A 26,878-nucleotide genomic window follows, 5' to 3' on the forward strand; every position below is an offset into this window, starting at 1 on the left:
TTCACCACATGCTTCTCCATTCCGTCATGCATTTTGGTTTTTGTCGTTTCAAGGTCATTAGGATCCACCTTCTCTTTTCAACCGCATTTTGGTTCATGTCCACACTTGGAAGTCTACTGCAGGTCGCTTACTACTATTCGTTGAATAGTAGGACCAACCCCTACCTAAAGTTCACAATGCCAATGCACTTGTTGCTCCTCTAGTTTACGATTTATCTAAGGAAATTGGGGAGTCCATGGGTGGGCTTGATATATATGGATGCACCAACTTGACCCAAAAGTTTAAGTCTATTGTGTCTTGGGCCCAATCATGTATATGAGCACCCATCCTTCACCATATTTTTCCAATGTGAGTGGAATTTTCAATATTCTCCCCTGCACTTGTTAGTTTCAACCACTCCCCCTTGAATGGAAACCGTCTCGCTCGTGGGGGTAAGCCCAATTCTCCAACAGTTGCTATAGTGGGCCTTACCCTTGCACCTTACGTGCCTCAGATGCATTCCATATGCTTCCAAACCAATCCTACCTCCCACATCTTGATCCTATTTGGATCCATCTAGCTGGCCTAAATGGTCCTTATTGGCCTTGGCCACACACTTGGTCCTCTTAGCACGCTAGGAAAATTAGTTTCACACTTCAACTTTATGATGTCATTTGTCTAGAGTTATGCACTGTCGACTTTGATATCACTTGTAAGGAAATTAGAGAATCCATGGGTGGGCTTGATATACATGGATGAGCACCAATTTGAAGCAAAACTTAAGCCTATTGGGTCTTGGGCCCAACCATGTATATAAACATCCATCCTTCACCATATTTTTCCAATGTGAGACAAACTCATAAGTGGAATTTTCAACAATTCACTATAATGTGGATGGAGTGATAGACAATACATTATAGAGGGAGTAACACCTTAAACAAAACAAGAGAACAAACACCTCACATATGGTGTACTAGTATCACTTCGTCTATCTAAAGTGTCAATTCCACAAAAGGTGTAACCCAAAGCCCAAAACTGCCTCTAAACTTATCATAGGTGCTCAGGTGCCTCTCTCACATACTTTTGAATAAAGGCTCACCCATGTATTTATAGATCATCCAAAGTCAATGTTGTAAAAGTACATTAGAAACTTTCTTGATAACTCTTTGGTGCTCCAAGGAATTCCCTAAAAACAAAGTTTCCTAATAATGTGATTATAAACATATTAAAGCCATGCGAGGAATTTGAGTTGAAATTTCCTAACATTAGCACATTTGAGTTTTCTATAATAATTTTAAAAGAACTCATTGCAGTGAGTTCTCTCTCTCTTTTGTGAAGCTTTCTTTGGCTCTTATCTCACTCTCATTTTTCAATATGGTGCCATTAGTTCTTAATGGTTGAATTTTTGTTTAGTCTAAATTGAAGGGAAATCCTTCGATCTGAGATTAGATAAAGTGGGGGAGGTTATTGCTTTGTTTGTTCTTGAGAAAAATTGGCAACACAATCAGTGGGTGAGACTTTCATTAGTCGCGGACCCTGCTTTTCACATGGCTTTTTTTGCCACTTATTGGACAATAGTAAGGGTTTTTGAAGCTTTCAGGCAGGTTTCAAGAACTTCTGGATGGCGATTTGTGCAATGAGGATAGGAAAGTTATTGGAATTAGGGCATGGGTGAGGGGCAAGAGGTTTTCTATGTTTGTTCCGGAAGGGGTCCAAAGGCGAGGGACGTCTTCAATTTGAGGAAGAATCTAGTTCTATCTTGAGATCTTTTCTTCCATGCATTGATGGTGAAGGTAGCAAAAAGATTGGTTGAGAATCCCTCCTGAAGTCATGTGGTTTAGGAAGAATTGATGCTGTTGGAGATCATTTGAAGGGTGTGTTGGAGGCTGTGGCCGCTGTGCCTGTGGGGGAAAGATGCAAAAGGGAGTCCTTCAGCTTTTGTTGCATAAAGTGATCAACAATCAATCAAAGCTGCTAGGGGTAAAGATTCTGCTTGAGGACTTGGTTTCAGAGGCGGCTATCCTTTGTGGAAGAAGGGAGGATGAAGGTTGGGTGGGTTGAGTCGGGTAAATCTACCAACTTATTGGGCAGGCCCGAATGTCTTCCCTTGCTGGCCTAAATACCCTGGTTGACTGTCTGGCGCCCAATTTGAATCAAAGGCGCATATTCATTCTTTAAAAAATTGTGAGGTGGAGGGGCTTCATCAACCTTTGGAACAGTAGCAAGATGATAATGTCATAGTGCTTTGACCGTCTTCAAATCAGATCCAAGGTGGTCAAGAGGAGAAAAGGAGTTGCTCCAATATCAGAAGAAATTAAGAGGTGGAGTTAGAAAGGTTTAATTCTAAAAATTCAACTAGTATTCTAGAGGGAGATTATTCTCCTGTAGAGGAGAGGATTATTAGTTATCAGTGATGAAATAAGGGAGTTTCCTTAAGAATGATAAATCTTGTGAGGATGATATTCGGGGTTCTATTGCTGGTTTGGAGGGAAATACAGGAAGTAAATTCAGAAATCTGAGTCGTCAAAAGGTTCATGTTCACCGTAAAGAAGTGCAAGTGGGTTTTGAAATGAGGAAACATCTAGATGAAAATCAAGATTCTTTTGGTGAGAAAAAAAAAAGTCTTAAGAGAGATAGAGGAGGTGTTTTAAGTATAGTGGCGTAGCGAGTTGGTGGGGGGTTGTCTCAGATGATGATAGTGCAGGACTAGTGATTTGAATGTACATGGGTTTACTTTTGGATGAAATTCAGGATGAGCAATGTTATTCTTCCGACCATTCTTTTGATAGCCTTGGGGACTTTGTCATATGTGCCATTAAAAGGTTTGGGTGGAATTAGTATTTTTGAGGATGATGCTTTAGTTAAAGAGAAAATAGTGATGGAATACTGCACACCCTAGTTTAAGAGATTTTTAGGGAGGACCTTCAAGCTTAGATTGAAAGTTAAGGTGTCGTCCCAAGGTGGGGGGGGGGGGGTTGAATTGGGTTTAAGAAAGCCTTTTTACAAATTCACAATCTTTTGTATACTTAGCAAACACACAAGGATGTTTTTAATTTTAAATGCTCAATCACATCAACCACAATCCACACTCAATATCAATCCCAAACCAAATACCTTTAATAATAACAACCAATCAATCACACAATCCTTAACCAATTGCTGCAGCACTTCCTTATTTCAGCATTTGCAAAAACTCAGTTTAAAGCCATGTATGAATGAATATTTGTTCGCTTCTTTTAACCAAGATTTCCACAAACGATTAATCAACATACTTTCTCAAACTAAAAGTTTTTCTCAATCTCAATTTTCAGCAACCTGCACTTTGAAACACAATTTATATATGCTGAAATATAACGAGTAAAGGTTAAGAGTGAGATGGTGATTTTTTACGAGGCTCAGCTTATCCCCAGCCTATGTTCTCGCCTTAGGCAAGACCACCTAAGGATTCCACTAAACCGTTCCTTTGTGGGCGGAACAAACCGTTTACAAACCCTCCTTTAGGGTGGACCCCCTTTCCAAGTGATACCCCACGCTTGGTATAACGATCCAATGACCTAAACCGTCAAAGAAACAAGGAAACAAGAAAAGGTTTCTGTTGTACAAGAGATGCTCTCAGATAGAGGTGGTTAGTACAATTGAAAGCACTAATATACTTCAAGACAAATATCAAAAGAAATTGAATTGAAGCTCAAGAATTAATTCACCAGATTTCTTCTCTTGATAAGAATCAGCAATTCAGAAGTTTGAATTCAGAGAAGATTGATTAGAGACTCATAATATCCCAGCAATTCTCAATATGAAAGTGTGAGCAAGAGAGCTTTGAGAGAGAGAGCAATTATGGCTTGAGAGCAGATTTTCAATGCTTGGTGCTGATTTGATTAGAGAAATCATGTATTTATAGGCTCAAAAAGGTTTATTTCGTGTTGCCCAAGTTACTTGGAGCGTTTCCCAAGTTTATACGAAATTTGGAGCACAAGAAATATGAATTTGAATTTTAAAGTTTTTTAAAAATATATCTGTTAACAGTGTTTAGGCGCTTGAGGTTCGGTCAGTCGCCTGAAATTTCAGAACACTATGATTTTTTGCTTGAAATAGGGTCAGGCGCCTGGGCCTATACTGCCTGTTCAGAATTTGTTCAGGAAATTCTTCAGGTGCTTGAGGATTAAACTTCAGTCGTCTGACTAGTTATAAACACTGTTTTTTTAGGTTATTTTCAAAAACACTTGGCCATCTTGCTTTGTTAGTTTAAAAGAACATTTTCTAGGGTTTTAAAATAAGGTCTCTAAGTCCATGACGACCCCTAATGAGCTTCAAAACATTTCAAAGTGATATTTAGTATGAACTACTTACATAAGTTATCCTAAAGACTTAAAACACTCCAAGCTTGAAGTCTTCATATATATCTTTGCTTTAAATCCTCTTAGACTTGAGCTTGAGTCATCTTTAGACTTCCATATGCTTTGAACATTTTGGTCCTCTTGAGCTTTCTTTTGATCACTTTGAAGATGGAGTGTGGCTTTATGGTACTAGTGATCTTGAACTTTCATTTCTTTATTCATTTTGAACTTTGTCATACAAGGTTTCTTGAATGTCATCACTTAACAAAACAACTTTTGATAAACTAACCTTCATTTGTTATCATCAAAACGAGATTCGAAAGCCATGTTAGGCCAACAATCTCCCCCTTTTTGATGATGACAAATAAGGAGCAAATATGAGAGAACCTTGATAAGGCTCCCCCTTACAATAAGCTTGCCTTTTAACAAATATGAAAAATGATGATTTCAAATATAAGTAAGTTCAAAAAATAAGTCACAATCAAGTATATCGCATTATAGCTCATGTCAACATATATGCGTATAGTTTTATTCTTCTTTTGTTCTCAGGTTCATTTTTTCTTTTACTCCCCCATGCTATATCTTAGGTCAAGAGTACGTGTTTTACATATTTGCTATGTTCTCATTTTTCATGGTTGCTCTCTAAGATACTCTCTTCTCATGTTTGCTTATGTTTGCTTTCTCATGTTTGCTCAATATCTCTCCCCCTTTGACATCAATCAAAAAGAAATGAGGAGCATAGGCACAAATAGTCTTAGCACATAAAGAGCATAGTCATATTACACAAAGTCATAAGTAATGGAGTTACAAGCCAAACTAAAAACAAAAACAAAAACAAACAAAGCAACATAAGATAAAGCCAATACATAGAGAGTTCTTAATACAACACAAAGTGACAAATAAATCAGTTATCATCAGCATCATCATCATCATCATCACCTTCAGCTTTCTCTTCATCACCTTCCTCACTTCCTTCCTCAGATTCTTCATCAAATGAAGCATCACTCCGAGGGGCAGAACTAGTTTCCATAGGATCAATACCACGAGATGAGCTAGCCCTATACTGCTCGATACGAGTAAGGTGCTGATCAAGTGAGGAAACATTCTCATGAAGGGTTTGAAGACCTGATCGCATATCTCTGTTGAAAGTAGAGAATTGATGATGGAAGGGAATATACCAAGAGGGAGTGTCAGCTAGAGGTCCTTGGTCCTGTGCTGGAGGAGGAGGAGGAGGAGGAGGAGGAGGAGGTACAACTGCTAGCCTTTGAGGTTGTTCTCCTTTCAAAAACCAACCCTGATCATGTTTTTCATATCCCATTTGCTTGAGGGTTGTGGAGGTGAAAATGTCATATCTTGTACGTTTGATGAACGATTCAGTAGGTGCAGTAACATTAAGTTGAGCAAAGATAAGGTTCAATACACCACCATATGGAAGAGTTACACGAGTAGCTTCCAATTTGACCCACATCCATTTCAAAATTAGGCTAGAGAGATCAAGTTTCTTCCCCTTTAGTAAGCACCATAACACAAAGCCATCGACATAGGAAAGATGATCATATGAACTAGCCTTTGGTAGGATGTTGTTGGTGATGATTTTATGAAGTATTTGGGCCTGAAGATTCAGCTGTTTATACATAGGTGGATGGCCAAAATAAACGGGTTCTTCTACCATAATCATTGGCAAAAATTCTTTGGGTGTGAAGCCTTGCTCTAGAATCCAAGTTTGAGCAAAGGCTGGACATTCAAATTCACTCGGGGTGATACGCAAAATGGGAGCCAAGATTTGTGGAGTCAAAACAATCTTCTTTCCTCTAACTTCAGTGGTTAGGACATTTTCGTCATGGATCATGTTTGCATAAAAAATGTTGACCAGGTTGGGATTCAATCCTTTGGATTGATAAACTACAAAATTCTTCCAATCGATATTCCTAAACATAGGTAGGATTTTCGGAAATTCTGAATCAAAGAAGGTGGTGTCGATGACCTTACCAAAAATCGGGCTCGTGGAACGGAGATGAGAACGATATTGAAGCTTCGATTGAGGGGTGACAAGCCATTCTTCGATGTTGTTATCATCCCTTCCGAAAGAAGATCCTTGATTTGCTGTAGTCTTGGTGCGAGACATCTTTGATTTTTGGAGGATGGAAGAAATCGGCCAAGAGAAACCCTAGAATCCGTGGGAAAAAGTGTAGGAGAAGGATTTTGAGGCTTTGATTCGAGGAATTTTGAGTGAGGAGTTGAGGGAAATCAAGGGTAGTAGCCTTGGGTGAGTGATGGAGCAGGGTTCAGGAGCCTGGAGTCTGAAGATTTAGGGTTTTCGCGCTTAAAAATATTTAGTACCCGCGAGTTCAGGTGCCCGAAGATTTATCGAAATTGAATTTCAGCAGGCAGTAGCACTTCAGTCGTCTGAGGTCTGATGGCTTAGGCGCCTGAGCCTCCAAAAAACACTATTTAGGCCCGTGAACTTCCAAGCTCAGTCGCCTGAAGTCCTTAAACTTTTAAAATTCTCTTATTACTCAACCTGAAATCTTCCTAAATCACTTCCCTACTATGTAACAACCCAAGTACATTTCTAATTGATATAAATCTTTCTCCGGGAAGAGGTTTTGTGCAGATATCCGCCCATTGGTCATTTGTATTTATAAATTCAAGTAGGATATCTTCTTTTTGAATGTGATCTCTTAGAAAGTGGTGTCTTATGTCAATGCTTTTAGTTCTTGAGTGTGATATTGAATTTTAAGAGATGTTTATTGCACTTGTGTTATCACACTTAATTGGTATGGCGGAATATTCTAGATTATAGTCCTGTAATTGTTGTTTCATGTACAAGGTTTGTGCACAACAACTCCCAGCTGTTACATACTCAGCTTTAGCTATGGATAAGGCTACGAAGTTTTGTTTCTTAGAAAACCGAGATACTAAGGATTGTCCTAGAAAGTGACAAGTCCCACTTGTACTTTTTCTATCAATCTTACAGCCTGCATAATTGGCATCCGAATAACTAATCATTTCGAATCCGGTATCCTTAGGATACCAAAGTCCTAAATCAATTGTACCTATCAAATACCTTAGGATTCTTTTTACAGCTATTTGATGTGATTCTTTAGGTGCTGATTGAAATCGTGTACGCATGCATACACTAAACATTATATCCAGCCTACTAGCTGTTAGGTACAGCAAACTTCCTGTTATACCTCTATAATATTTCATATCTACCAGTTTCCCTTTTTCATCTTTATTGAGGCTTATGGAAGTACTCATGGGGGGTACCTATTGGCTTACTACTTTCCATGTCGAATTTCTTAAGCATATCTTTTATATATTTGGATTGACTTATAAAAGTTCCATTCTTTGCTTGTTTGATTTGCTAGGAAGTAGTTCAATTCTCCCATCATGCTCATTTCAAATTCCTCTTGCATACATTTGGCAAATTCCTTACATAAATCATCATTAGTTGCACCAAATATGATATCATCTACATAAATTTGGATTATGAGCATGCAATCTTTCTTAGTTTTGATAAATAAGGTACTATCAACTTTTCCTCTAGAAAACCCCTTTTCTAGTAAGAATCCACTAATTCTTTCATACCAAGCCCTAGGGGCTTGTTTCAAACCATATAATGCCTTAGTTAACTTGTACACATAATCAAGTTTTTGTATGTCCTTAAAGCCCAGTGGCTGTGTGCTACATATACCTCTTCATTTATAGAACCATTTAAGAATGCACTTTCTACATCCATTTGATACAATTTAAATTCCTTATGAGATGCATAAGCTAAAAGCATTCTTATTGCTTCCATTCTGGCCATGGGAGCAAATGTCTCATCATAATCTATTCTTTCTTCTTGGTTGTATCCTTGAGCTACAAGTTTAGCTTTATTTCTAACTACAATTCCATTTTCATCTTTTTTTATTTCTAAATACCTACTTAGTTCCTATGATTGAATGGTTGGGAACTAATTTTCATACTTTATTTCTTTCAAATTGATTTAATTCTTCTTGCATGACTATTATCCATGAGTCATCACTTAGAGCTTCTTCAATATTTTTTGGTTCATCTTGAGATAAGAAAGTATAGTGATTGCATAGATTTTTCAAAGAGGATCTTGTAGTTATACTTCGTGATGGTTCTCCTATTATTTGATATTTCGGATGATTCCTTACATATTTCCATTCTTTTGGTAATTCAGTATTTTCAACAGTATCATTATTTGATTTTTCTTCATTTTCTTTTTCTTTTGCTTCTACTATGTCAAAGTCTTCTGGTTTTTGAGTAGTTTGAACTTTTTCACCTTTTATTGATTTATTGAATGAATTTTCTTCATCAAATGTTACATGAATTGATTCCAAGATTGTAAGAATTCTTTTATTGTATATTCTAAAAGTTTTGCCCTTTAATGCATACCCTAAGAATATACCTTTATCAGCTTTTGCATCATATTTACCTAAATCATCTTTATCATTTAATACAAAACATTTGCATCCAAAAATATGAAAATAAGAAATGTTAGGCCTTCTACCTTTCCAAACATTTGCTGAAAAATTATGATTAATTCCATATTCATTGCAAAATTTTTCGACTTCTTTGTTGTTGAATTCTTTTCCTTGATTACTTCTTATATTTGAAACATTATATTCTTTTTCATTTTGAAGTTTCTTGCATAAATTTATTAGCATGTTACAAGCTTCATCCTTGGAGGCTGAAAATAATACCCAAGTAAACCTAGAGTAGTCATCAACAATGACAAAGGCATATTGCTTACCTCTTATGCTTTGAGTTCTAGTAGGACCAAATAAATCTAAATGAATATTTTCTAAGTGTCTACTAGTAGAAATATGTTTCTTCTTTTTAAAGTTTGTCTTAATTTGTTTTCCAAGTTGGCAAGCATCACAAATTTTATCTTTTTTTAATTTTGTATTCGGAAAACCTTTGACTAAGTTTTTTCTAGATAAGTTTGATAATAGGTCCATGCTTGCATGTCCTAGTTTTCTATGCCAAAGCCAACTAGCTTCATTAATGGTAGCCAAACATGTTACATCTTGAGAGATTAAGTTTTCAAGGTTTATGCAATATACATTATTTACTCTATAAGCTCTGAATAGAATTTCATGTTTTCTTGGATTCTGAACTTTGCACTTTTCTTGCTTAAAGATTATGTCTAAACCTTTGTCACTAAGTTGACTTATGCTTAAAAGGTTATGCTTTAATCCATCAACTAACAAAACGTCATCAATTGTAAGTGAGGGTTTTTTACCAACTTTACCAATTCAGACGATTTTACCTTTAGCGTTGTCACCGAAGGTCGCATACCCTCCATATTTTTGAATTAGGGTGGTGAACTTTGTTCTATCCTCAGTCATATGTCTTGAACACCCGCTGTCCAAGTACCATTTTTCCTTTGATGGAGTGGTCCTAAAGCATACCTACAAGGAAGGATTTAAGGTGTTACTTTTGGAACACAAATCTTCTTAATTCTTTTTAAGTCATGTCTATTTTTAGTGTTCACTTTCCATTCATTTTTGATTTTGACATACTTCTTTTTAAGTGGACAATTAAACTTTATGTGTCCCTTATTCCTACATTAATAGCAAGTAGTGTTTTCATGTATATTTGTAGAGGATGTACTTGCATAGTATTTTGCTTCTTTTACAAAGTATCCCATAAATAAGTTCTTCTTCCTTTTGTTTTCAATTCCATTGTAACCAATTCCTTCTTTATTACTAATCATCATTTGTTGTCCAACCATATTTTCAAAATTTTCTTTTCCTCTAGTAAAATTATAAATGATCTTATCTTTATCTTCAATTTTACTTTTAAGTTCATTTATTTCTAAGTCTTTCTTGCTTTCATCGTTTACTTGTAGTTTTACTAACTCTTGAGACATGTTAATTTCCTTCATTAGATCATCAATATGAGATTCTTTTTCTTTTTCAGCTGTTTTAGAACTTTCTAGTTGTTTCTTAAGATCTTCATTTTGTTCTTTCAAGGCTATGTTTCTTTTAGACACTTTAATTAACCTATTATGTAAGGTGAATAATTCGGCTTGGATTTCTTTGTAATGAAGGCATACTATCACATGAATCATTACTAGACTCTCCACTAGATTCTTCCGATGAACTATAGTTAGAGTTTACTTCAGCATTGTGTGCCATAAGGCACATGTTGGCAACTTCTTGTTCACTTGATTCATGATCCGATTCGTTTGAGCTTGTATCGTACCATGTAGCTTTCATTGCCTTCTTTTTCTTCTTCTTGTCTTTCTTCAGCTATGGACAATTAGGTTTAATGTGTCCAACCTTCTTGCAGTTATATCATGTAGGTGGTTCATACTTAGTTTTCTTTGTGTTTGTTTCTCCTTTGTTAGTTTTTGATCCTTTAAACTTCCGAGGGAATTTCCTATTATTCTTGAAAAATTTTCCAAGTCTTTTAGTGACAAAGGCTAGTTCTTCATCATCTAATTCGTTGTCTTCATCTTCATCACTAGAACTTTCTTTTCTAGCCTTAAGGGCTATTGATTTCTTATTTTTATTATTGTTCTTTGAATTTCTTTTGTTCATCGCCATCTCATATGTGAGAGGGGATCCGATTAACTCATCAAAGGGAGGTATTTTTTAGGTTTCTTCCTTTCGTGATTGCTGTGGCCTTAGGTTCCCATATTGGAGGAAGTCCTCTAAGGATTTTTCTAATCATTTCATATGTTGAATAATTTTTCCCTAAAGCATTTAAGGAATTTATTATGTGAGTGAACCTAGTATACATGCTAGTGATAGTTTCTTCCAGATTCATCTTAAAGGCCTCATACTCGCTAGTGAGCTTGTCGATTCTACTATCTCTAACATATATAGTTCCTTAATAGGTTACCTCTAACTTATCCCAAATTTCTTTGGCTGACTTACATGCCATGATCCTATTAAACTCATTTACGTCTAAGGCTCATTATAATGCGTTCATGGCACTTGAAATTACTTGCATCATTTTATAATCATTATTGGTCAAGTCTCTTTCTTCTTTAGGAACTTCTTTACTATCTACTAATTTAGTAGGAATGTAGTCACCATGTGTGACAACTTTCCATACTTTCCAATCCATGGTTTGAATATATATTCTCATTCTTTGTTTCCAAAACGTATAGTTTAAACCACAAAAAATAGGCGGTCTAGTTGAGGATTGTCCTTCAGCAAAAGGGGATACACCTAGGTGTGCCATTTAGACCTTTATATAGCTTTTATTTAAGATTTGCTATAACTTGACTCTGATACCAATTGAAAGTTAAGGTGTAGTCCCAAGAGGGGGAGGGGGTGAATTGAGTTTATAAAAGCCTTTTTACAAATTCACAATCTTTTGTATACTTAGCAAACACACAAGGATGTTTTTAATTTTATATGCTCAATCACATCAACCACAATCCACACTCAATATCAATCACAAACCAAATACCTTTAATAATAACAACCAATCAATCACACAATACTTAACCAATTGCTGCAGCACTTCCTTATTTCAGTGTTTGCAAAAATTCACTTTAAAGCCATGTATGAATGAATATTTGTGCGCTTCTTTTAACCAAGATTTCTACAAATGATTAATCAACGTACTTTCTTAAATTAAAAGTTTTTTTCAATCTCTATTTTCAGCAACCTGCACTTTGAAACACAATTTATATATGCTGAAATATAACGAGTAAAGGTTAAGAGTGAGACCGTGATTTTTTACGAGGCTCGGCTTATCCCCAGCCTATGTTCTCGCCTTAGGCAAGACCACCTAAGGATTCCACTAAACCGTTCCTTTGTGGGCGGAACAAACTGTTTACAAACCCTCGTTTAGGGTGGAGCCCCCTCTCTAAGCGATACCTCACGCTTGGTACAACGATCTGATGACCTGAACCGTCAAAGAAACAAGGAAACAAGAAAAAGTTTCTTTTGTACAAGAGATGCTCTTAGATAGAGTTGGTTAGTACAATTGAAAGCACTAATATACTTCAAGACAAATATCAAAAGAAATTGAATTGAAGCTCAAGAATTAATTCATCGGATTTCTTTTCTTGATAAGAATCAGCAATTCAGAAGTTTGAACTCAGAAAAGATTGATTAGAGACTCAGAATATCCTAGCAATTCTCAGTATGAAAGTGTGAGCAAGAGAGCTTTGAGAGAGAGAGAGAGCAATTATTGCTTGAGAGCAGATTTTCAATGCTTGGTGCTGATTTGATTAGAGAAATCATGTATTTATAGGCTCAAAAAGGTTTAATTCGTGTTGCCCAAGTTACTTGGAGTGTTTCCCAAGTTTATACGAAATTTGGGGCACAAGAAATATGAATTTGAATTTTAAAACTTTTAAAAAATATAGCTGTTAACAGTGTTCAGGTGCCTGAGGTCTCGGGGTCGATCGCCTGAAATTTAAGAACATTGTGATTTTCTTCTTGAAATAGGGTCAGGCGCCTGAGGATACCAGGGTCAGGCGCCTGGGCCTATACTGCCTGTTCATAATTTGTTTAGGAAATTCTTCAGGTGCCTGAGGATTAAACTTCAGTCGTCTGAACAGTTATAAACACTTTTTTTTTAAGTTATTTTCAAAAACACTTAGCCATCTTCCTTTGTTAGTTTAAAAGAACATTTTCGAGGGTTTTAAAATAAGGTCTTTAAGTCCATGACAACCCCTAATGAGCTTCAAAGCATTTCAAAGTGATATTTAGTATGAAGTACTTACATAAGTTATCCTAAAGACTTGAAACACTCTAAGCTTGAAGTCTTCATATATATCTTTGCTTTAAATCCTTTTAGACTTGAGCTTGAGTCATCTTTAGGCTTCCATATGCTTTGAACATTTTGGTCCTCTTGAGCTTTCTTTTGATCACTTTGAAGATGGAGTGTGGCTTTATGGTACTAGTGATCTTGAACTTCCATTTCTTTGTTCCTTTTGAACTTTGTCATACAAGGTTTCCTAAAATGTCATCACTTGAAAAAACAACTTGTAAAATTAACCTTTGTTATCATCAAAACGAGATTCGAAAGCCATCTTAGGCCAACATAGATTTTATTGGATAATTTTGCCTCAAATTGTCTATGTGGAGGAAATGAAGTTTGCTCGATGGCGGTAAATCTAAGGTGGAGAAAGTACAGGGTTATTAGCTAATTTGAAGTGTTTGGTGAATTGTGATAGGAATGGCTTAATGAGGGGTTTCTTGCTTAGTTTTAGTTTTTTAATTATTTTATTTATTTATTTTTTGGTAGCATTGATTATACTCTCTCTCTCTCTCTCAATATATCTTCTTTTTCTAACAATTTTTTTTTAAGGCGTAACATTTTTGTTCGCTAAAGCGGCCCTGCTTGATGATTAGAGAGTAGAGACTCTTATATGATTGTTGTACCTCATGTTCATTTTAATATTACTAGTAGAGACTTGTGCATTCGTTAATTTTTAATATAGAAAATAAATTTATTTGAAATTTATTAATATTAGTTTTAAATTAATATTTAATTTTTAATAAAAAAAACTTTTCATTGCTAAATTGCTAAATTTAGGCAATTGCGTCAATTGAATAGTCAGGCCTTTGTATTTTGTTAGATCAAGTGATAAAATCTATTCAATCTTTTCTTAGTTTAAAAGAGTCGGTCCCTAAACAATTAAATGAGAAAGTAATGAGAGTCATGAGACCATTACACATATTTGCCTACATATTTCTCATAATCCTCAATTCCCATTTGCTTAGTTTAGAATTTTTGTTTCCCCAATGATAATAAATTTGACATTAATAAATGTTTAGAGTGTGTGTAGAGGAATATATTCTAGCAATTCGGAGAGGATGGATCTGTTATATCTATTTCTAGGGAGTTACCTTCCTCTTGCGGTGTTGGGCTTTGAGAAAATCAAGTAGGCACATTTTTCTTATAAAAAAAATCAAGTAGGCACATAATGTAACACTACTATTAATACACTGTGGGCCATTGTATTACATTATTTTTATTTATTTTAATTATATATAAAAAAATCTATGATTGGTGGCCAGAATTGTAAAATTTTCTAAAATTTAAAATTATTAGAAATTAGAATTGAGGTTTTGAAGGCGAAAGAAGGCCTTTTGTTTTGCTTTTAATATTTGATTGGATGTCAATGAAATATCTTTTCTTCTTGCAGCTCCATTTGCAATGCGCATAAGCTGTGGGGCTCATGAAAATGTTCATACTCCTTCAACGAATACATTGTGGTTTAAGGATTTTGCATATACTGGAGGGATACCTACTATGCAAGCTGAAAGAGAAATCGAAGATGATGTAATGCATAGAGTTAAAGCAGGTTGGGTAAAATGGAGAAGTGCTTCAAGTGTGCTCTGTGATCGTAGAATACCCTTAAAATTGAAAGGGAAGTTTTATAGGACAACTATAAGACTAGCTATGCTATATGGATCGGAATGTTGGGCAACGAAGAAACATAATATCCAAAAAGTAAAAGTTGCTGAGATGAGAATGCTTGGATGGATGAGTGGTATAACATTGAAAGATGAATTAAGGAATGAACATATTCGTGATAAGTTAGGTGTAACTCCTATAGAAGATAAGATAAGGGAGGGACGACTCATATGGTATGGACACTTGCAACGTAGGCCACATAGTGCACCTGTGAGGAAGAGTGACTTAGTTACTGTGGGGGGCAGTAGAAGGGGTAGAGGTATACCTAAAATAATTTGGGAGGAGATAGTGGGTAGAGATTTAATATCCTTGAATCTATCAAAAGAAATGGTCCATGATCGCTTAAATTGGCGGAAAAGGATTCATATAGCCGACTTGTTGTTGGAGGGATACCTACTAACAGGTTACATTACTCATCCACTTAAGACAGTTCGTTATTTTCCTCTATCAGCCGATCCTGAAAATTGCTACATTTATTTTAGGTCTACCCCTATCCCAACAAATACTTGCTCATCATCACGGTCACTGCAGCCTGATTTCAAAGAATAAATCAGAGTTCCTTCCGTAGAAACATCAAATAAAGGCTCACTGATAAAATTAGATTCTGCAACTAGTCCGCCCAGTGGGCACTATTCAGTGAAGATATTTTTTGGACTGGTTGCAGAATCTAATTTTGTCAGTGGGCCTTTATTTGATGTTTCTACGGAAGGAACTCTGGTTTATTCTTTGAAATCAGGCTGCAGTGACCGTGATGATGAGCAAGTATTTGTTGGGATAGGGGTAGACCTAAAATAATATGGGAAGAGATAATGAATAAGGATTTAATATCCTTGAATCTATCAAAAGAAATGGTCCATGATCGCATAAATTGGCGGAAAATGATTTATATAGCCGACTTGTTGTTGGAGGGATACCTACTAACGGGTTACATTACTCCTCCACTTAAGACAGTTCGTTATTTTCCTCTATCAGCCGGTCCTGAAAATTGCTACGACATCAATAGAGTGCCCAGTGGGCACTATTCAGCAAGGATATTTTTTGGACTTGTTGCAGAATCTAATTTTGTCAGTGAGCCTTTATTTGATGTTTCTTTGGAAGGAACTCTGGTTTATTCTTTGAAATCAGGCTGGAGTAACCGTGATGATGAGCAGGTATTTGTTGAAGCCCTTGTGTTTCTCACAGATGGTTCTGCCTCTCTTTGCTTCCATAGCACTGGTCATGGAGACGCAGCAATTTTTTCAATTGAAATTCTTCAAGTGGATGATAAAGCATACTATTTCGGCCAGAATTATGGTAAAGGTACAATCCTTAGGACAGTACAGAGACTAAGCACTGGTTCTAAGATGCCAAAGTTTGATGAAGATTGCAGAGGGGATCACTGGGGTGGGGATAGATTGTGGAATCCCTTAGAGTTTTCGATCCAACTTCTGATAGCAATATATCTACTGGAAACAGCATCAAACAGGCTTCAGTTTCACCTAACTTCTATCCAGAAGCTCTTTATAAGACTGCACTTATCAGTACAGATGTGCAGCCAGACATAGCATATACATTGCCCGTGGATCTTAATAGAAACTGTTCAATTTGGTTGCATTTTGCAGAGATTGATCGTTGGCAAAGGGTATTTGACATCCTAATAAATGGTGATATTGCATTTCAAGATGTAGACATTGTGCACATGAGTGGGGATCTTTATGCTGCTTTTGTACTGAACAAAACTGTTGCTATTAATGGTAGAAGTTTGACAATATCATTGCACCCTATGAAGGGTAACAGTGCCCTAATCTGTGCTATTGAGGTCTTTGAGGTCATTATAGCAGAGTTCAGCACTTCCCCAGATGAAGGTACATATGTCACTTTCCTTTTTTGTTATGATAATATTATTTTGATTTTCACTGTTGTAATTGGTGCCACCCACTCTGCATGTTGTGTACCTGTGATAATGTGTTAGATTACCACTTTACCTAAAAGCTTAAGCTGTTAGGTCGTGGGCCAATAATGTATATCAAGCTTTAACACTCCCCCGCACGTGCAGTCCAAAAGCACATGGAACACACGATAAATAACACCCATTATAGGGAACACAATAATTTTTTTAAACACCATATAATAAATGCTCGCAACAAGACTAGAACCTAGGACCTCCTGGTAACCAGCTCTGATACAATGTTAGAATACCACTTTACCTAAAAACTTAAGTTGTTAGGTTGTGGGCCAACAATGTATATCAAGCTTTAACATAATGATTTAAATAGATATTTGGAGGGGATTTTTCTAGTTCTAACAATGGAGAGAGTAGTAAGCTGCACATATGGAATGTAACCTTTGTAATACTTGTTATTGAAATGAATAAATGGTGAAACTTGATGATTACGATACCCACAATGATTGTTGCTCATGTTTTGGATAAAATCCATAACAGATGATTGAAGATAATCACAAGTGTTGCTCTATTAAGTTAAAATGGATGAGTGGCTAGGAGGGATAGAATAAGAAATGGATGCCTTTGCAAGAGGTTAAAGGTGTTACCAATGTAGACTGAAATGATTGAATTTGGAAGTCATGGAGACTGGTTTGATAACGTAAAGTTCAAAAAATTTACAAGGACCACCTTACCATGTGATTTTTTTTTGGTTGCAGAACCTTAATTCAACAGTTCTTAAAAAGAACAGTGATATAACCCTGCAGTCATCATGACAAAACATTGCTCCCATCATTATAAGCCTTAAAATATTTTGGCAGGCCATTTGCCTAAACACTGTATTCTTTTGGTACACTACTACTTCATGAAACCCAATGAAGTGATTCATTCCAAGTTGAATGTCTTAGAAAGACAAGAGAAACAGCTTTGATCAAGGCGAGGAAAATGAAGTGCCAATGATTTAGTGGAGGATATGGTAAAGCGATGGTCTTAAATTTCCATGAAATTGTTGAAATTTCATTGTAACACCCACTAAATTGAAATGGCAGTCAATTTTGGTTTTACACAATTTCTGTCAAATTTCCTCAAATCACCAGAAATATGTTGAAAATTTAACTATAGAATGAAATTTCTTGAAATTCAAATTTGACATTTGAGACTCAAATTGAAATTTCTCCATCTTTATTTATTTTTTATTTTTTAAAACTGAAACTAGAGATTATTACAAGAAGGATATTCATCTTTCGAACTTCAGACATAATATGAAAAATTAAAGTTAGACATTAGCTACAATATTTTATTCGACCATGTGAGCTTAAATTATTTGTAGTTGTGTAATAAATGATATTCATTTTGTTTAAATTAATTAAATGCCTTAAATACAATTATTATTTTATTATAGTTGTTGCACCTTAGACACCAAATACCTTTACTTGATCCCTTTATTTGTAATACATTTTAGTTATAAATCTTGCATTCTTATGTCTATTAGTAGTTTCTCAAGTTCCATAAAATAATTTCTTGCTTTACTCTTGATCTCCATTAGTTTTTAAAATTAAATGGAAATTAGCATTGCATCGAATTTTCCATTGAAATTTGCATACTTTTGAAGTGTCAAAAGTTTAGTTGAAACCAAAATTGAAGACCCTGGGACCTGGGTAAAGCTGAGCGGTGAAAAGGAATTATGGTAAGTAGTTGTGAGTTGACAGTTGGTTGGCTTGAGTTCATGTAGATATGTGTACGTCCATGCATCTGCACCAGTTACGCATATTTCATAAATAGCTAATAGGTTGGAAGTCCACTTGCCAATGGCATGGCATTAGTTGCTTGATTTTTTTTTTTCCCTTCCTTTGCTGTCATGATATTTTTATATGCACAGCGTTTAGTCATCTATTACATGACATTTTTGCAGTTAGGTTGGTTTTGTTCATTTTCAACAAGCACAACAACAGGATCTTAGCCTTTGATTCATACTAGATGAATCAGCTATATGTTTATCTTCTTTTCACCATTCTGCTTGATCTAGGCCAACATTTCCAAAAAGTTTTCTGCCAAATCTTTCTTAATTTATAAGTTTTTATGGGTCTCCATTTCCTCCTACAGCCATGAATTTCAATTAAATATATAGGGCAAAAGACACTCGCCTTCCCCGAGGTTTGGTAAAAAGACAGAGACCTCCCCCGAGGTCTCAAAAATGCCAGACCTTCCCTGAGGTTTCAAAAAAATCACAAGCTTCCCTTGAGGTTTGCAAAAGATACGGATCTCCTCTAAAAAAAACTTGTCTTTTTGCAAAATATAAGAAGAGGTTTGTGTCTTTTTAACAAATCTCAGGGGAGATCCCTAGGAATTTTAAAACCTTAGGGGAGGTCTCTGGAATTTTTGAAATCTCGGGGGAGGTTAGTGTCTTTTGCCCAAATATATATTTTCTCCTTGGTGCTTTTGGGCAGTGTTGTAAGTGCCCAAACCCTCTTAAGTTCTTTTTTCTTATCTGGTTGTTTTTCATTCATTGTTTACCTAAATAGTCATATGCGTCATAGATGATCATCATCTTGCTGAACAGATGTAGAAGCGTAACCTGAACTGTCAATTTTTGCAAGCAAAAGCAAATTTGAGGAAATTCTTTAGTAGTTCAAATGAAGTTGATTCTATTTTCATGGACTTAAAATTTTGTTGAATTTTTGTTATGTTTCATATCTCCTGGAGTCTATATGAAGCAATTTGTCAATACACCTGTAATTTGTTGTTCAATTCACTAACTTATCGTGCTGTATAGTGTATAGAATGCCAGTTGTTAGCATCTGATCCCCAAACAAAATTTCGAAGTTGGGATCAAATTGAATCTTGCAATAAAAAAGCAGGATTTAGTTTCCTGCTTCCTGAGCTTTAATTCTCCAATGATAAATTTAAAATGCTAGGCTCTTCTAGAAGAGACATTATCTTCTTTGAAGCTACCAGAAAGGTGCCAACCTGCTCTGCCAAGATTAATCCTTTAAAAAATATACATTTGGCTCTTGGCAGGGAAAGTTCATTCATGAGACTGCATCAAGGGAGGCCTTTGTTATTTCTGAGAGAATCGGTAGCTCTTGGTTTGGAAAAAATAATGGAAGAAAAGTGTCCATGTTTTCTTAGGGAATAATTATCCATCTTGCTGCTTGCAACTTGTTTTATACATCCAGCATCTGAAACAGCTTGTTAGCTACTTGATGTATTGAAATTTCTTCATTATAATGCATTCTAGGCTGGAGCATTTGTTCATAAGTCTGTCTATCCAACATACTCCCAACCCAACTTTATGACAGAGATGTGAAGACTTTGTTTTCTTTGTTGTACAATTATTGAATGCTCAAGGTTCTTGGTATAACTTGGGTTCCAAATCCATTAAAAAAGATATTCTAATATTCAATAAAAAGTGGATCTGGAGTACTGAAATAAGTTGGCAGAATCTGCGGGAAGAGAAACCCAAACAACAGAGAAGCGGAGTGCAGGGCAAACAGCGAACTAATATTGGTTATAAAATCAAAATCTGGCTGGGTAAGCTAGACTCCCATGAGGTTAAGAAGCTATATCAAACATTTGCTCAACTTTTCAATGCTTCAAAATCATAGGAAACATATTCACTGTTTATGTAGGAAATTATTGGCTTGCTTTAAGTTTCAATCAGTTTCTACTTTGGCCATCTGTCTTTGCTTTTCATAAAGTTCCTTTGGGGTCTTTTCTTCTTTGGATAAAATGGGCGGTATGGCTTTGGTGATGGCCTTATTCATTGGTATGACATGCTAGATTGATTAGTGTTAGATGGAGACTTAAAATAATGGAAGTTTGTTAGCAATCTGCCCCTTCCCCCATATGCGGGAGCTTTATGCACTGGGCTGTCTTTTTATTTTTGCTAGCAATCTGCCCCATTGATCTTCTTTTTGTATTTCACTCTTTTCTACATTTTGTGATACTAGTTGAATTTGTAGACCCCCTCTCAAACTTTTTCATCTCAGTGTTGGTGAATGCTGTTATTTGCTTCTTGTTTACTTACTATTTATGGTCTATGATCTAAGAATTTTGTCCCTGGAAGTTGGTATTGTTAACAAACTTATACTAATTTGATCACTTTTCTTATTTATTTTCTTTCTTTTTCTAGTTAAGGCTTTGCAGGCATTGAAGAGTGCACTGGAGCTTCCTCTTCGTTTTGGGTGGAATGGTGATCCATGTATTTCCCAACAACACCCTTGGAGTGGTGTGAAGTGCCAATTTGATGGAAGCAGTGGTAAATGGTTCATTGATGGGATTGTACTTTCCTTATCTCTTGCTTCATATTTTATCTTTAGATTCTATGCCACTGGTATTGTGTTATATTGTTGGATTACTTGTCACCTATTCTCATAAAGTTCCCTTGCGCAATAATTTAAGCTGGTGTGAAATTTTATAATATTCTATGCCTCTACTCTTGCAAACACATTAAGTATACACTAACCAAATCTGCCCCTTTGATAACTGTGACTCTTCAAAATCATGACCACCTAGTTTTGTGAATGATATCATTTGTTTCATATTGAATAAATGATTTGGAAAGTTTATTGGCATATTATGGATTCATGTTTTTATTTTTTTTATTTTTATGTATGCATTTATATATATATATTTTAAAATTTTTGCTTATATTTATATGTGGCAAAAAGGAAAAAATTAATTACTTACTAACTTGTATTTATTTCCTGAAATAACCTGAACATATTATATGTTTAAGATATTAATAGTATAATATCTTTTTATAACTTGTATTTGTGTTTTTTCATAATTTCAATTATGCTTCTTCACGGTCAGTGATCTAGACAATCAAGGTTTGAGGGGCTTCTTGCCAAATGAGATATTCTGGCTGCGTCGTTTGCAAAGCATGCAAGTTCTTGATAAAGTTTCAGTTGCATATTTGAAAATATGAACATTGAAGTGAACATATGTTAAGAATTTGGAATATTGCTTGAGGCTATGTTTGTTTTTTTTATGTTGTTTGTTGGGAATTTAGTATGAAGTAAAATTTTAAAAATATAAATAAATTATAAACACGAAACACAATTAGGCTGAGATGCGGGTATCTTGCTCTCTTTAAGGAGATTCAAGCCCTCTGCAGATTTCGGCTTAACCCACGAATTGATGCAACATGTCTCCTCCTGACTTTTATTTCCTAGGATCCAACAGCCCGATTTGAATCTTACTCTTCAATTTTGCACAAATGGAAAAGTCCACAGTTCTACGAAGAAACACCTTTCTACAGTTGCCAAACTCTCTAGACTTAGAGATTGTGAACAATTGAGTTGGAATGAGAGGATGATGTGATGAGAATGGTATGATGAGATTGATGCAAGGTGCCAATGACTTCGGGTCTATTTATGGGCACACATGACCCTCCATTCTACATGCATTTAATAAACAAATATATATGTAAGTTCAAGGTACTCAATTAATATTGTGGATTTATGAAATTCATGAGTTGATGTCCCAAGTACCCAATTAAATATAAATACATATCCCTTTCCAAAAATAAATTCAGCAATATTTGCAAATTAAAAATATTAAAATGCACTAACATTGTTTCAGCATGTGTTCCAATGATACCCCTTATCAATCCAACATCCCTTGAACGTCATAAAATAATATCCAAGTAAATTTGCCCTAGCTATATCTTTGCTTCATCTATTACCGTCATGTTTGCTTATTTTTGAACCAGACACAGAGACATTTAGTGAGTTGTTTTAATGACTAAAAGCATCTCCTTATCTTATGTTATTATTTATAATAGCTGTCCAACATTTACACTTGCAGAAACTTGAGCAGAAACAGCATCCATGGGGTAATCCCATCCACTCTTGGAAACATAACTAGTCTGGAAAAACTGTAAGTAAAATCTGTAGGCTCTTCACCTACTTATAGGTGCTGTTGATTTTTTCTGTTTGGCGGGTATAAATGATATTATTTTCCAGCAATAATGCTGCATGACTGGATCACTGAAAAATGAATAGCTCTAAAAGCGCACAAAGGAATGCTAATCTTAAGATTTTGTATTTGTGTAGTTTGCTTAATTTTTTTGAGTTTAATACCTTACTTTATATCAGCCAATGGGAGTTACTGTGTTCAGTAGCCTGCGAATGAAACCCTTGCTCCTTCATTCACATGATATGGGAATTTGTACTACCATAGGTTTCCTACTGAGCAAAAGTGCTAAACCACAGCACTAATTGATCTCGGGTCTTTTGTCAGATCCAAACTGTACCTGATTACCATTTCATTTGGTGGCAATGTCCACTCTGCAAATCTCTGCAGGCTAACATGCTTAGATTTGGAAAGCAGTGCTGGCTTTCTGGGGTTAACTTAAAAATACATATTTGCACTGGTGATTAGTATTGGGATTCATACTATTGGACATCTGTTTTTTAATATGCTTGCGACATTGTGGGGATTTATGAAGTTTGTGCAGTGTGATCTAGTTAAGTTAAATTTGAATATGGATGCACTAAAGAGGTAGATTTGGCCAAAGACATGGACCTCCCTTGAGGTTTCATGAATTGCATGGATCTCTTTGCAAGTAGATGTGGGCTTCTCTTGATATTTGTAAGAAGACAAGGCTAGGGAGGGGGTATAAGTGTCCAAAAAAAATCAACTGTCACGGGAGATTCATGAGATTTTTGAAATTTTAGGGAGCTCCATGCGTTTGCCAAACCTCAGGTCAGTGCCTTTTGTTCTATTTCTTATTGTATTTTGGAAAATAGAATATTTCACTTCTAAAAGAGTACAGCTGCAAAAGATTCTTAAAAACCTTCTTCACGTACGGAGAACAAACAGCAAGTTATTCTAACACCCAAAAAAATGAAGTTAATAAAATTATTATTGTAGATGACATAATATATTACCTTCAGCTATGTGTCTCCTGTTCGTCAAAATGTCTCATAGTTTTCCTTGTTTCCATTAGCAGTTGGACTCTATACTTTCTCAGATTGAAAAAAAAAAAAAAATGCACTCCACCATATTATTGTATGTCTGTTAGTTATCTTAAGTCAATGAGGCGATACTTGCATTTTGTTTAATTCTATTGAAGAGTTTTCAGTTATCTGGGCTTTGTGAACCTGTCAGCTGATAGTAAAAGTGTCATGCTGCGTCCAAGTACTGCTTTTTTTAAGAAATAAAATTCATGTGGTAAATCCCAGGAGAATAAATTTCAATGTGGTGTTACCTTTTGCATCTTAAATGGTTGCCATGCTCTCTCACAAAGATGCTTTCCCACCCAAAAGAAAAAAAGATGTCATGCTTTTGGACAAGTAAAGGCCCCGTGTGCTGTGGATTCCCAAGTGATATTATTTTTGACCTTGTTATCCATATCATTATGTAAAACAAAGTCTGCTAATTGATTGATGAGGAACTCATATTGGGGGAAGCATTGCGGTGCAGTGAGGCGGTGATGATGTTTTAGAGAAAAAGATGTCACGACACCATCCCAATAGGCACGTTTTCAATGATTGAAACACTATGAGTGTGGAACAAATATTCCAGGACTGCAATCATACTTCTAGCTCCTTTTATTTTTTCCCCTGGATTGGGAGGACACTGGGCAATTGATATTTGTAGCAATTGTATTGACTGAATATCTGAAGCACATGGTTGCATGCAGGGACTTCTCCTACAATTCTTTCAATGGATCAATACCTGAAGGTCTTGGACAGTTGACATCATTACGAAGATTGTAAGACCTTTCGAGCGTATGATTAGCTCATGACACGAGACAACACAAAATAGGACTCTGATACAATCTAATTTGTTTTGATGAAGGGATTTGAACAGCAACTCCTTGTCTGGAAGAGTTCCAAATGCCCTTGGTGCAAGGCTTTGGCACAGAGCTAGTTTTAAGTACTTTCTTAGTCCCAAAAAATCTTTGCCTTGATTAGGAGTAATCCTGGAATGTGAAAAGAGTGGGATCAGTTGCAGGTTATCTATCAGATACTAACTGTGGATATATCCAGTTTCACTGATAATGCAGGTCTTTTTGGGATACCTGGGCTTCCTGCTTGCGGATGGCTTTTTGCTGGTGCAAAAGTAGGCATTGGTTTAGCTGCATCCATGGGATTGCTACTGATTATCATCTGTTCAGTATGTTTTATGGAAAAGAGAGCAGAATATTTTTCGGGCACTGAGGATTGTGGGTAAGAACATTCATATTATATTTGCTCATTAAGATGAAACTAGTCAGCAATGAGTGGCAGTGTTGTAACTCTTAGTAGTTCTTACATTTGAATAATGGGTCAGAACATGGGCATGAATATATCAAGCATCATAGAAGGATTATCCAACATATCAGTCATTATTTGGTCATTTTCTTTTCTTTCGGCTGCCATTGGATTTCATAGCAGTGACTGTTAAATATATAGTCAATTACATAATTCCTTAACCCCTTTTAGTCAACATTTATATGACCACATAATGGTGTAAATAACCTTCCAACCACACTCTTTTGTTTTTGGCATGTGTACAGCAAGAGATGCTCCCTATGCAAAAGCAAGAATCCATTTTGCACGCGATGTGCAAATGGCTATGCAACACGGCCACGACCATTCCTGGACAGCTGCAGAGAGTGGGCCTAGTCTTCTTTCTTGATTGGCCATCCATGTCTACCTCATCCTTTCCGATTAAAGATAGCTCCTGTTTTGTTGGTTGGATTACCCAACGTTTGTTCTAACTTGCGAAGACCTCATCCAGTTCGGCTGATTTTGCTCCACAGTTCATCATAATTTTGGGATGCTGCATTCAGGAGTGCTTCCTTTTTCTTCAAAATCTTGTTGGATGATCCTTGAGTCTCTCTCCAAGCAGGTTGGTGCCATCTGCACATATGCCACAGGTTGAAGAATTGTATATGGCACAGGTTTAAATTTTGTATATTGCTCCCATTTTTGTTTGTTTTTTTTGTTTTTAAAAAAATCATTTTGGCAGGAGAGGTTCTAACTATTGAAATAAAAATTTGAATGCTTTTAAATTTTCCGTTTTCCATACTTGGTCTGTTGGGCTTTGTGGAGCCTAGTTGCATTTGATTTGGATGATGACCTGACCTTTTTTTAATGAGAGATTTCTATCCTAAGGCTCGACCCAAGCCGTACTTGTGGGGGTCCGGGGCATGGTTTTAAATCGCGGTAGCGGGTAGCGTAATGTAACGGTAATGAGTGTAATGGGAAGTGGGAATAGCGGATGTTACATAATGGGAGGCGGGTGCAATGGCCGTGAATTTTTTTGAAGCACACACAACCTTGTGCATATTAGTGTACTTGCATGTTTTAAATTTTTACCCCTTAGAAAAAAGTTTTAGTGTATTTTGGATACTTTAGTTCATGTAACTAGGTTATTTGGTAAGAGCAACAAGTTTGCATTTGTTTTAAACCACCATTGATAGAAAAATTATGTGTGCGCGTATTGATACTTCTCATTGTTTTTATCTGTGATAAATTGTTATGTGTGCTAAATTAATTAATAAAACAAAATACATTATACACCATTAATATATTAGATACATAAGACATACAAATAATACAAATATAAAATAGTTAGAAAAGAAAGAAGGTTGAAGTTGAAAAATATAGAACATAAATATCTACATTACTAATATTATCAAAATAAAATATTTTATTAACAAATTAGTATTTTTAGATTGTTAATTAATGCATCTATTGTTAGTATTTAAAGAAATAGGAAATTTTGAATCATTGTCATCCTCATTATTATCTTTTCTCCCTCTTGCCACTAGGTATATTGAGAATGATATATGAAAGAGGGAAAAAGTGAGAAAAAGTAAAAACTAAAATAAATTTTTGATGTAACAGTCATGTAGCGGTTACATAATGGCCGTAACGGCCTTTACGTAACGGCCATAGCGGCCTTTACGTAATGGTTGCGGTTCGTAATGTCTGTTACAACTGTGTTTTTTTTTTTCCACTGATTTTTCGGTGTGTAACGGTATCGATAATCCAAAAAATCCTTACGTAATGGCGTTACGTAACGGTCGCGACCTTTATTTAAAACCATGGTCTGGGGGCAACGTCCTTGGGAGAATTTTTTAGGTTCTTTTTGTAGTCCATTGTTGTGTGCAAGATATAAAATCGCTGTTATGGTGATTAGGGTTAATCGACCATCGCACTTCTTGAGAGAGCGAGAGAAAAATATTGTACTGCCGCATTCTCTGTATTTTTTTTCCTGATTATAGTGAAATTCT

The 26,878-nt window shown here is 35.7% G+C and overlaps 1 pseudogene; it reads left to right on the forward strand.

The window, feature by feature from the left end:
* Positions 1–14,462: 14,462 nt before the first annotated feature.
* On the forward strand, positions 14,463–25,651 carry LOC131145571 (receptor-like protein 4; annotated as a pseudogene).
* Positions 25,652–26,878: the final 1,227 nt, after the last annotated feature.

The sequence above is a fragment of the Malania oleifera genome, chromosome 13, assembly GCF_029873635.1.
Source record: "Malania oleifera isolate guangnan ecotype guangnan chromosome 13, ASM2987363v1, whole genome shotgun sequence".
Lineage (NCBI taxonomy): Eukaryota > Viridiplantae > Streptophyta > Magnoliopsida > Santalales > Ximeniaceae > Malania > Malania oleifera.